This window comes from Onychostoma macrolepis, chromosome 01, assembly GCF_012432095.1.
Source record: "Onychostoma macrolepis isolate SWU-2019 chromosome 01, ASM1243209v1, whole genome shotgun sequence".
Lineage (NCBI taxonomy): Eukaryota > Metazoa > Chordata > Actinopteri > Cypriniformes > Cyprinidae > Onychostoma > Onychostoma macrolepis.
In genome coordinates this window covers 2,456,129-2,466,937 of record NC_081155.1, presented here as the reverse complement: position 1 = coordinate 2,466,937, position 10,809 = coordinate 2,456,129, and the positions used below count along the sequence as shown (strand labels likewise).

Below are 10,809 nucleotides of genomic sequence, written 5' to 3'. Positions count from 1 at the left end.
TTCTTACTATTTTATTTATTTTTGCTGGTTTTTTTTTACTTTTTAGTAGTTTGTTTTGTGATGTTCAGAGTTGATGTTTATCTGAATATGCTGTTTGTCACTGTTGTTGAGACTTGTACGCTGATTCTTGATGTTTGTGTGTGCCTAAAAGAAAAACTTTTTAGAAGTGTTTTTTTTTTTTTTTTTGGAAAAAAAACGCCTGTAAGAATTTTTTCAAAGATGTATAGAAAGCACAGAATTGTTTGCTGTGGAATCACAAGGCTGTTATAATCAATAAAAAAAAACTTAACTCAGAGATTAGACTCTAAATGAGTTCAGTGATTCAAATCAAACAGTGATTACATTAGAACATAATCATCAACACCTGAAAACTTTTGCTCTTGGCTTGTCTGGCTATAATAGTTTAATTATAGCAACCAAACAAAATGTAATATTAAAAAGTCAAGGGTCAAAAACCCAACTAAATTAAACACTGACCACTATAATCGTCAAAATAATGTATAATATAATATTTTCTTCTTTGATTCTGCTGTGTTCTGTGCATATTTAAAAAACAAACAAAACAAACAAACAAACAAACAAACAAACAAAAACACAAAATGCCTTTCTTTGCTTTACTTTATTGAAGCTCATTTTTTATTTGTTTCCATTGTAAATTTAAAGAAGTGACCCAAAACAAAAATAGAAAAAAATTATTGATGAGAGTACACAACAGAACAGTCATATATACATTCTTCCATGATTCACTACACGGTTATACAGTTGTAGGAGGGCTTTGATCTCCTCTTGAAGCCAAACACTCAGGAACTCTTGCAACACACATGCCATCCAACAAAACAATACACTTTCTAATCTGACAAGAAGATTTGGCAGAAAGACCATTTGCTCATCAGTCCCTTCACCCATCCTTCCCCCCTGGCCACATGGTCCAGGTCACTAAAAGTTGACAGAGAAATGTCAAGAACTCAAGTTGCTATACTTATACCATGCATTTACTGTGTCTTCAGAATTCATAATCATAACCCTTTCAGGTTTGGTATCATTTTAAAGGTCTCAATTGGTAAATTGGTCTCAATTTCACAGTAGTCACTTGTATTATAAGAAATATTGAAAACTTTTGTAGAATTGTGTTCTGCTGAAGAGGGGGTGTGTCCCCCTTTAGGGGTCTGCGAGAATATTTATCCATCTTCATCCAGGTGTGACCCTGGAGCACTAGAACTAAAAACACCAAAAGGTCTTTTATGTTTTTACAACTGATCTGAAGATTTTTTGTTTTTCTTATTTGGGTATATAAGGGAAGTGAAAAAACACTACTTTGGAATTTCTGTAGTCAGAAAACCTCATGCAGTGTGTGAGGGTCTCTGCTCCAGAACACTCACTGCTGTGTGTCTCTCTGTTGTCAGGTATGATTTCAAAATGTAATTGTGTTAAACACATTGTGTCCATAGAGCACACTGTATAGTTGTTTGTGCTACTACATGTGCACATAGGCTAGTTAAGTTTATTCTCCAAAACATCTGAGTGCTTTGCTATGCATTTTAGACCATGTGTCTTGTGTTAAATTAGGATAACTGTTACATGTATGACTATGTTAAAATTGTCTGTCTCCTGCGTAGGTCACTTGGCTATTTCCCATATAGCCACAGTCTCTATGTACAGGAGCAGGGTTGCCACGCTGTTACAATGTCATTCACAATTGCATTATCCTTTCTATATTGGCTTCTGATTGTTTCATTATGTAATTGGCATGATACAACTTTACCTGACTAAAAATAAATTGTTATATTTGATTGATTCTGAACTGTCCTGAAATCATTATGACTATTAGACTGTGAGGAGGCTTTTGTTGCCGCAAATCTATGGCCAGGATGATAGGTCAAACTGAAGGCCCATGAATGAACGGAGCAGTAGGCACGTCATCAGAGACCTCAGATTTCTGTCTATCACTGGTGCTAGCAAGTTGTACGGGAAATGACAGTAAACTACACTTTTTGTTATAAGTAAGCAGTTGGTGGCGGACAATTAGGTATTATTCCACCTACACCCTCTGACTAACATCAGACCGGCGAGTTTGTGTCCGTGAGATCTACGCAAAATCCTGGGGCGTGAGACTCTGTGCAACATTAGGTCCCCAGTGAACGGATAACTGAAAGTATGGGATGTCTAGAATAATCAAATATCTAAATGATATATAAGCGATATTTGTGATCAGTTTTTAATTAGAAGTACAGTCTAAATTTAATGATCACTTGAAATCGGAGTCAGATTGAACACGGAGCTAGACTAAAATTGAAACTAAATCCTGATAAATTCAGAAGCGAAAGTAAAAGACCGAATACGCATTAAACATTCGACCAGGCCGCTGGATTATGCTGTTTGTGGTAGCGGGTGGATCCCTACACAGTTAACAGAGGAAAGGAAAACCTTGAACCTTAATTTGATTGTTTTGTTTGTTTTTGAGAAACACTATAATGTTTCTTCAAAGGTCTAAGACACACGTCTGATCTTCATCATGATGGATTTCATACCGACATCGTAATTGTTTTTCCAGGAATGCCAAATATTTCCAGTTACTCCAGTGGTGGGATCTTCACCCCATATGTACACGCCATTAGGGTTTGCTTCGTGACAGTTTTTGTACCAAAATCCCCCGAGAAATCGTCTGGCACAGTTTGTAGAGTCGGGGTCTTGGTCCATGTCAAAAGTACTGAACTTCTGTTTATTATGGTAGGCCAAAGAGTCGCCTGCAGCAAGGAAGAGCACAGAGGACTTTAGATGCGCAGTTACTCTTGTGAATGTGATTTTTAGTGAAGCTTTCAGCTTTTCAGCCAAGTGGTTCACAAAAGGGTTAATTTCTGGAGGCTTCATTTGCTCACAATACCACCTGGTGGCCAAAGAGTGTAAAACAAGCAGATATATTGAGTAGCTCCAGAGTGCACCCTGGAGGATGGGGTGGGGCGACACATTAAGGTGGGGTGACACGTGTTGCTCCGCCCACCCTCAATTTCATTGGTTTATAATACAGCAGAGCTTATTGGTGTAGACGTTTGCGCATGAGTATTCTTTTATATACGTTTTTATGAATGATCTACGCTGTTTGGCTGTATTACAGTAATATTAAGTGCTAACAACAGCGATTTTAGTTGGAATCAATTAGCAAATGTGTTTTTTTTTTTTTTTATTTATGACGAATTAGTTAGATTAACCCCTTAACTGTCACCCACAGTTTTGAACAGAGACATTATAGTGCACTATCCAAACTTAATTTTTTATAATTCATGAATGAAAATATTTTGTAACATGATTTTAATGTACCATTTACATGGTAATGCAATGTCTGATTTTAAAATGGGTTTCAAAGGATGAATTTTGAAATTTTAAGTTTTCTACTGATAAATAATTTCTTATGATTTCTAATTCGTGATAGAGAAAAAGGCAACTAAGAAGACTTTCTGTGACAAAGGTCAGAATTCATGTCATGATGTAGATTTTTTTCAGGTGCACTCTTGTCATAAACAGAGGTGTCAAATCCAGGGTCAGAAAGTAAAAGTCCTGCCATGTGTTTATTCCACCCATGAACTCAGCAGCTGATTTCACCAGAGGAGGAACCAACTCATTCCTTTCAAGTCACAAGCAAGTTTCGAGTCAAATCCCAAGACCTCAATGAGTTGAGGTAATTAAGAGATAATTGAGAGACTAATTAAATGATGATTGTGCATTAGTGATGAACACCTGCTGTTACTGTGAATCACAGAGGATCAGATGTTGATGTTTTATTGGTTAAAATGATACCACCATCATGTAGATCAGTGTTTGCTTTAGTTGGGCTCTTGACCCTTGACTCCTGTGTTAGATCTCTGTAGCAATGCATGTGCTGTTGTAAAGCGGAGAGATCAGTGCTGTGCAGTGAGCAACTGTTAGTTGTTTTCATATGATGAGGTAATCATCAGGTGCTTACCTGTTTGCATCAATATACTGTGTGTATATATATATACACATACAACATTTTTCATTTTTAATTGATATTCTGCTTTTGAATAAACAAGTCTGTGAAACCACAGTGCACGCAATGAATTTACTGCTGTAGCAGTTATAGAGAAAGAATTTTAAATCTAATGCATTTAAATATTTAAACTCCAGTCCTACTCAGACACACACAGACATCAAGAACCAGCATATGAATCTCAACAATGGTGACAATCAACAAAATGCTTCATGCTGCAATGCATGCTGGGTAACACCACAGTATGAATAATTATTGTCACCACTGTTGAGGATCGTATGATAAGTGTTCATGTCTAAAAGCCTGAGCAATATAATTCTTAATTTTTCCAATATTTAATATTACGATGGCATTTGTTTAATAGTAAATTCCTGCAGTTCTGTAACAGCTGAACGTCAGTAAATAAACCAAAGAGAAACACATTCATGATGTTCATTCAAGTGACATAAAAGCCAAAAGTGTAAGCTCATCTGCTTCCTCAAGCTTTTAATTCAGCAATGTGCAAATGTTTGTTGTGAAGCAATATTGCAACTGCTTAAAAGCAATCCATTCTCAGTTACTAAAAGGGTCAAGAGCCCAACTAAAGCAAACACTGATCTCCATGATGGTGGCATCATTTTAACCAATAAAACATCAACATCTGATCCTCTGTAATTCTCAATAACAGCAGGTGTTCATCACTAATGCACAATCAACATTTAATTAGTCTCTCAATTATCTCTTAATTACCTCAACTCGTTGAGGTCTTGGGATTTGACTCGAAACTTGCTTGTGACTTGAAAGGAATGACTTGGTTCCTCCTGGTGGTGAAATCAGCTGCTGAGTTCATGGGTGGAATAAACACATGGCAGGACTTTTACTTTCTGACCCTGGATTTGACACTCTGGTCATAAATTAATCTATTACTTTTCCTACATAATTTTGTAACAGAAAAAGTGGTAAAATACCTATTTAGGAGTCTTAGACCTTTCCAACGATATATAGTTTGTCATGATTAGATTAGGATTTAATTGTAAAATAGTGAAGTAAAGGTAGGCGTCCCACAGGTGTGGGTGACAGTTAAGAGGTTAAGTTCCAGAGGTGGGTAGTCCAGGGGCCAAAGAGTAAAAGTCCTGCCATACGTTTATTCCACCCATGAACTCAGCATTTGTAGCATAGGTAGGACTATATCATGGCCACGAATTAAGAATTTGTTCCCCAGACTGAATTTGTGAGGCGCTCGTATTACACAGCTCTGTTCTGCCCGAAGTACTCGGAGATCCCGCCACCAAGCGTTTGATAGGAACTTAACAGAGGTGGGTAGTCCAGGGGTCAAAGAGTAAAAGTCCTGCCATGTGTTTATTCCACCCATGAACTCAGCAGCTGATTTCACCAGAGGAGGAACCAAGTCAGTCCTTTCAAGTCACAAACGAGTCTCGAGTCAAATCCCAAGTCCTCAAAGAGTTCAAGTTAATGAGATAATTAAGAGACTAATTAAATGATGATTGTGCATTAGTGATGAACACCTGCTGTTACCGAGACTCACAGAGGATCAGATGTTGATGTTTTATTGGTTAAAATGATGCCACCATCATGGAGATCAGTGATTGCTTTAGTTGGGCTCTTGACCCTTTTATTAATAGAGTGGATTGCTTTTAAGCAATTGCAATATTGCTTCACAACAAACATTTGCACATTGCTGAATTAAAAGCTTGAGGAAGCAGATGAGCTTACACTTTGGCTTTCATGTCACTTGAATGAACATCATGAAGGTGTTTCTCTTGGTTTATTTACTGACGTTCAGCTGTTACAGAACTGCAGGAATTTACTATTAAACAAATGCCATCGTAATATTAAATATTGGAAATAATTAAGAATTATATTGCTCAGGCTTTTAGACATGAACACTTATCATACGATCCTCAACAGTGGTAACAATAATTATTCATACTGTAGTGTTACCCAGCATGCATTGCAGCATGAAGCATTTTGTTGATTGTCACCATTGTTGAGATTCATATGCTGGTTCTTGATGTCTGTGTGTGTCTGAGTAGGACTGGAGTTTAAATATTTAAATGCATTAGACTTAAAATTCTTTCTCTATAACTGCTACAGCAGTAACTTCATTATACTGTGGTTTCACAGAGTTGTTTATTCAAAAGCAGAACATACATTAAAAAATGAAAATGTTGTATGTGTATATATATATATACATATATTGATGCAAACAGGTAAGCACCTGATGATTACCTCATCATATGAAAACAACTAACAGTTGCTCACTGCACAGCACTGATCTCTCCGCTTTACAACAGCACATGCATCGCTACAGAGAGCTCTAACACAGAAGTCAAGGGTCAAGAGCCCAACTAAAGCTAACACTGATCTCCATGATGGTGACATCATTTTAACCAATAAAACATCAACATCTGATCCTCTGTAATTCTCAATAACAGCAGGTGATCATCACTAATGCACAATCATCATTTAATTAGTCTCTTAATTAGCTCATTAACTTTAACTCTTTGAGGACTTGGGATTTGACTCGAGACTCGTTTGTGACTTGAAAGGACTGACTTGGTTCCTCCTCTGGTGAAATCAGCTGCTGAGTTCATGGGTGGAATAAACATATGGCAGGACTTTTACTTTCTGACCCCTGGATTTTACACCTCTGTCTGTAATATATCTGCTTGTTGTACACTCTTTGGCCACCAGGTGGTATTGTGAGCAAATGAAGCCTCCAGAAATTAACCCTTTTATGAACCACTTGGCTGAAAAGCTTAAAGCTTCATGAGGCTTCATTTGCCCATCACTAGTGATTTTTAATGTGAATGAAAGCATCCTACCTGCTCCTCCATCATTGAACCCTGAAACAAGCAGTTTATACCCGTCAGTTTCACTATGCACCGAGAAGGATGAGTACAAAGCAAAACCTTTCCTTTCAGTGAAGTCCTCCAGATCCACTCTCAGCATGTAAACCCTGTTGCGTGTCAGCTGGTACATGTTCTCCAGCCCTGATCATAGACACACATGAAGCATACATTCAACCAAACACTGGACATGAACATCCACACAAACACACATGAAGAACACGTTCAACCAAACACTGGACATGAACATCCACACAAGCACACACGCTGTGAGATCTTACCCAGCCAGTATTCACTCTCCACATTCCCAAATCCTTTCTTGTACTGATCCCACGGTCGATAGAAATTCACACTGCCGTCCATTCTCCTCTGAATCACCTGTGATGGGTTTGTACAGAATATATGATTCATAATGAATGTTCTGATGTGTGTTTAATGCTTTAAAGTTACATTCGTACCGTCCATCCTCCTTTGTCTTCATCGTTCCCATCTGAGATCATCTGACAGTAAACCCAGACAGGAACGTCACCTGTTGGATAGATGGAGTAAATCCCACTGACTTTTTGTCCTGATTTATAAAGGTCAGAACAGTCGACTGGCTTGTCTAAATTCTGACTGCTCATCCGAACAGCAGAGAGAAGAGCCACCAAAAACACCAACATCTACATGTGACAGAGAGAAAGAGATGAGCATCACACTGAAATAAAGATAAAACCACCTCAAGGTACACAGCAAAATCCCCAATTAACACTGTCTATACCAGTGGCGTTCTGTCCATATAAGCTGCGAATGCGCCGCATACCCAGGCCGTCTGAGAGAATGAGTTCACGGGCTAATGAATATAAACATGATTATAAGTTGATCCCTTGTCATCATTTGAGATGTGACTTAAACACTGTAAAACCTGACAAGTTAGCCCAGTCAACACGTGAGATAACGCGATGATCACAGTGACATCACACCATTCTCATACGGTGATCCTCACAGTGTGAGTAATATATGAGTTCATTGTGAACCCAAAAAGATGAGCGGGGTTCTTATTTCTGTCAGACATCTACAAAAGAGCTTATTGAGTATTAACAGATTTAGATGATAATGTTTTATTGTTTTGTTTGACGTTACCATCGTGGTGAGTAGTGTTTGCTTTAGTTGGGTCTCTTGACCCTTGACTATATAATATTATATTTTTTGGGGCTGCTGTAACTGTGTATGTGAAGCACATTTGTTATGGCAAGGAAAACCAAAAAAGAGACTGCACCCAGGCGATATTGGTTTGTTATTGATGATAACAGCGCAACCGTCACCTGGATTCAGTATGCTGTCTTTGTGAGGAATTATTAATCTAGTTTAAACAGATATTTTTATAATAGCTCTGTGATTATGCAGTATAATGCAATAAGTCATAATCGTTTATGAAGGATTTTAAAAGCATAAGACAAGACACAAACATTTTAAATTACTGTGTCATTTAAACACAAAGAGAGACATCAAGAATCGGTGTATGAATCTCAACAATGGTGACAATCAAAAGTTTCATGCTGCAATGCATGCTGGGTACCTAGTCTCTGTGCAGTGAGTGCACTTTGACCTCACATTAGTATGAGCACACAGTGAGGGCGCTGTGAGGTTACACTTTTAGCTCACTGTTACCTCACATTGTGACCTCATCACGAGTATCCTGTGAGCTCATAGTGACATCACTGTGAGATCAAATTGTTGACTGGGAGGGTAACTCAAACCATTTGAGTAAACCAATTTCCCTTGGTTTAAACCATGTAAGTTTTAAAACTTGCAGTTAAGTAATTAAGTGATTAATTAAGTGCTGATTGAGCATTAGTGATGAACAACTGCTGTTAATAAACAGAATCACTGAAGAAAAGATAAACACAAGAACTACAACTGAATGAAGTACAACTGACTTCAGCCATAGCCTTAGATGAAATCAACTGAAATAAAATACACTGAAAAAAAGATTTGTTGGATTTACTCAATTGATTTATGGACATTGGTTCCACACATTTAGTTTGAATTCACAGTATCCTACACATTTATGTGGTTTCATTATAATACTTTTGTGTTAATCAGATGTGTTTTCAAAAAGTAATGTGTACATAGTCTTTTTAAGTTATCCTAACATTATTCAGTTATGTTAGCTTAACATTATTATTTTATTTTAGATATATGCTTCGATCATGTTAATTCGGTGCAATTAAATTAAGTTATCTTAACATAATTTTGATAACTTCACTAAAATTAAATTTTAATACAAATTTTAATGGTTTGTTGTTTCATTTCATTTTCAATAACACAAAAATCTTCTGTAAAGCCTTTATTTAATCGTCTGAACAATGTGTCATTTAAATGACATGTCTAAACAACATTTTGCTTTCAAAAACTTAGCATGAATAACTTCTCTGATGATTAAATGTAATAAAACTACATATTAGTTTTAATGAGACTAGTATAAAAACAAAGACAACCACTGTTGTATGCATAAGACATAGTGCACCAATATAATTAATGTTTTAACCTCTTAACTGTCACCGTCCACCCTGTGGGACGCCTACCTTTACTTCACTATTTTACAATTAAATCCTAATCTAATCATGACAAACTATATATCGTTGGAAAGGTCAAGACTCCTAAATAGGTATTTTACCACTTTTCTGTTAAAAATTATGTAGGAAAAGTAATAGATTAATTTATGACCAGAGGTGTCAAATCCAGGGTCAGAAAGTAAAAGTCCTGCCATGTGTTTATTCCACCCATGAACTCAGCAGCTGATTTCACCAGAGGAGGAACCAAGTCATTCCTTTCAAGTCACAAGCAAGTTTCGAGTCAAGTCCCAAGACCTCAACGAGTTGAGGTAATTAAGAGATAATTGAGAGACTAATTAAATGTTGATTGTGCATTAGTGATGAACACCTGCTGTTATTAAGAATTACAGAGGATCAGATGTTGATGTTTTATTGGTTAAAATGATGCCACCATCATGGAGATCAGTGTTTGCTTTAGTTGGGCTCTTGACCCTTTTAGTAACTGAAAATGGATTGCTTTTAAGCAATTGCAATATTAACTTCACAACAAACATTTGCACATTGCTGAATTAAAAGCTTGAGAAAGCAGATGAGCTTACACTTTTGGCTTTTATGTCACTTGAATGAACATCATGGAGGTGTCTCTCTTTGGTTTATTTACTGACGTTCAGCTGTTACAGAACTGCAGGAATTTACTATTAAACAAATGCCATCGTAATATTAAATATTGGAAAAATTAAGAATTATATTGCTCAGGCTTTTAGACATGAACACTTATCATCACGATCCTCAACAGTGGTGACAATAATTATTCATACTGTGGTGTTACCCAGCATGCATTGCAGCATGAAGCATTTTGTTGATTGTCACCATTGTTGAGATTCATACTGGTTCTTGATGTCTGTGTGTGTCTGAGTAGGACTGGAGTTTAAATATTTAAATGCATTAGATTTAAAATTCTTTCTCTATAACTACTACAGCAGTAAATTCATTGCGTACTGTGGTTTCACAGAGTTGTTTATTCAAAAGCAGAACATAAATTAAAAATGAAAAATGTTGTATGTGTATATATACACACAGCATATTGGATGCAAACAGATAAGCACCTGATGATTACCTCATCATATGAAAACAACTAACAATTGCTCACTGCACAGCACTGATCTCTCCGCTTTACAACAGCACATGCATTGCTACAGAGAGATCTAACACAGGAGTCAAGGGTCAAGAGCCCAACTAAAGCAAACACTGATCTACATGATGGTGGTATCATTTTAACCAATAAAACATCAACATCTGATCCTCTGTGATTCACAGTAACAGCAGGTGTTCATCGCTAATGTACAATCATCATTTAATTAGTCTCTCAATTATCTCTTAATTACCTCAACTCGTTGAGGTCTTGGGATTTGACTCGAAA

General features: G+C 36.8%; 1 pseudogene; it reads right to left on the bottom strand.

Moving 5' to 3' along the window:
- Positions 1-608: 608 nt before the first annotated feature.
- On the bottom strand, positions 609-7,520 carry LOC131542470 (microfibril-associated glycoprotein 4-like; annotated as a pseudogene).
- Positions 7,521-10,809: the final 3,289 nt, after the last annotated feature.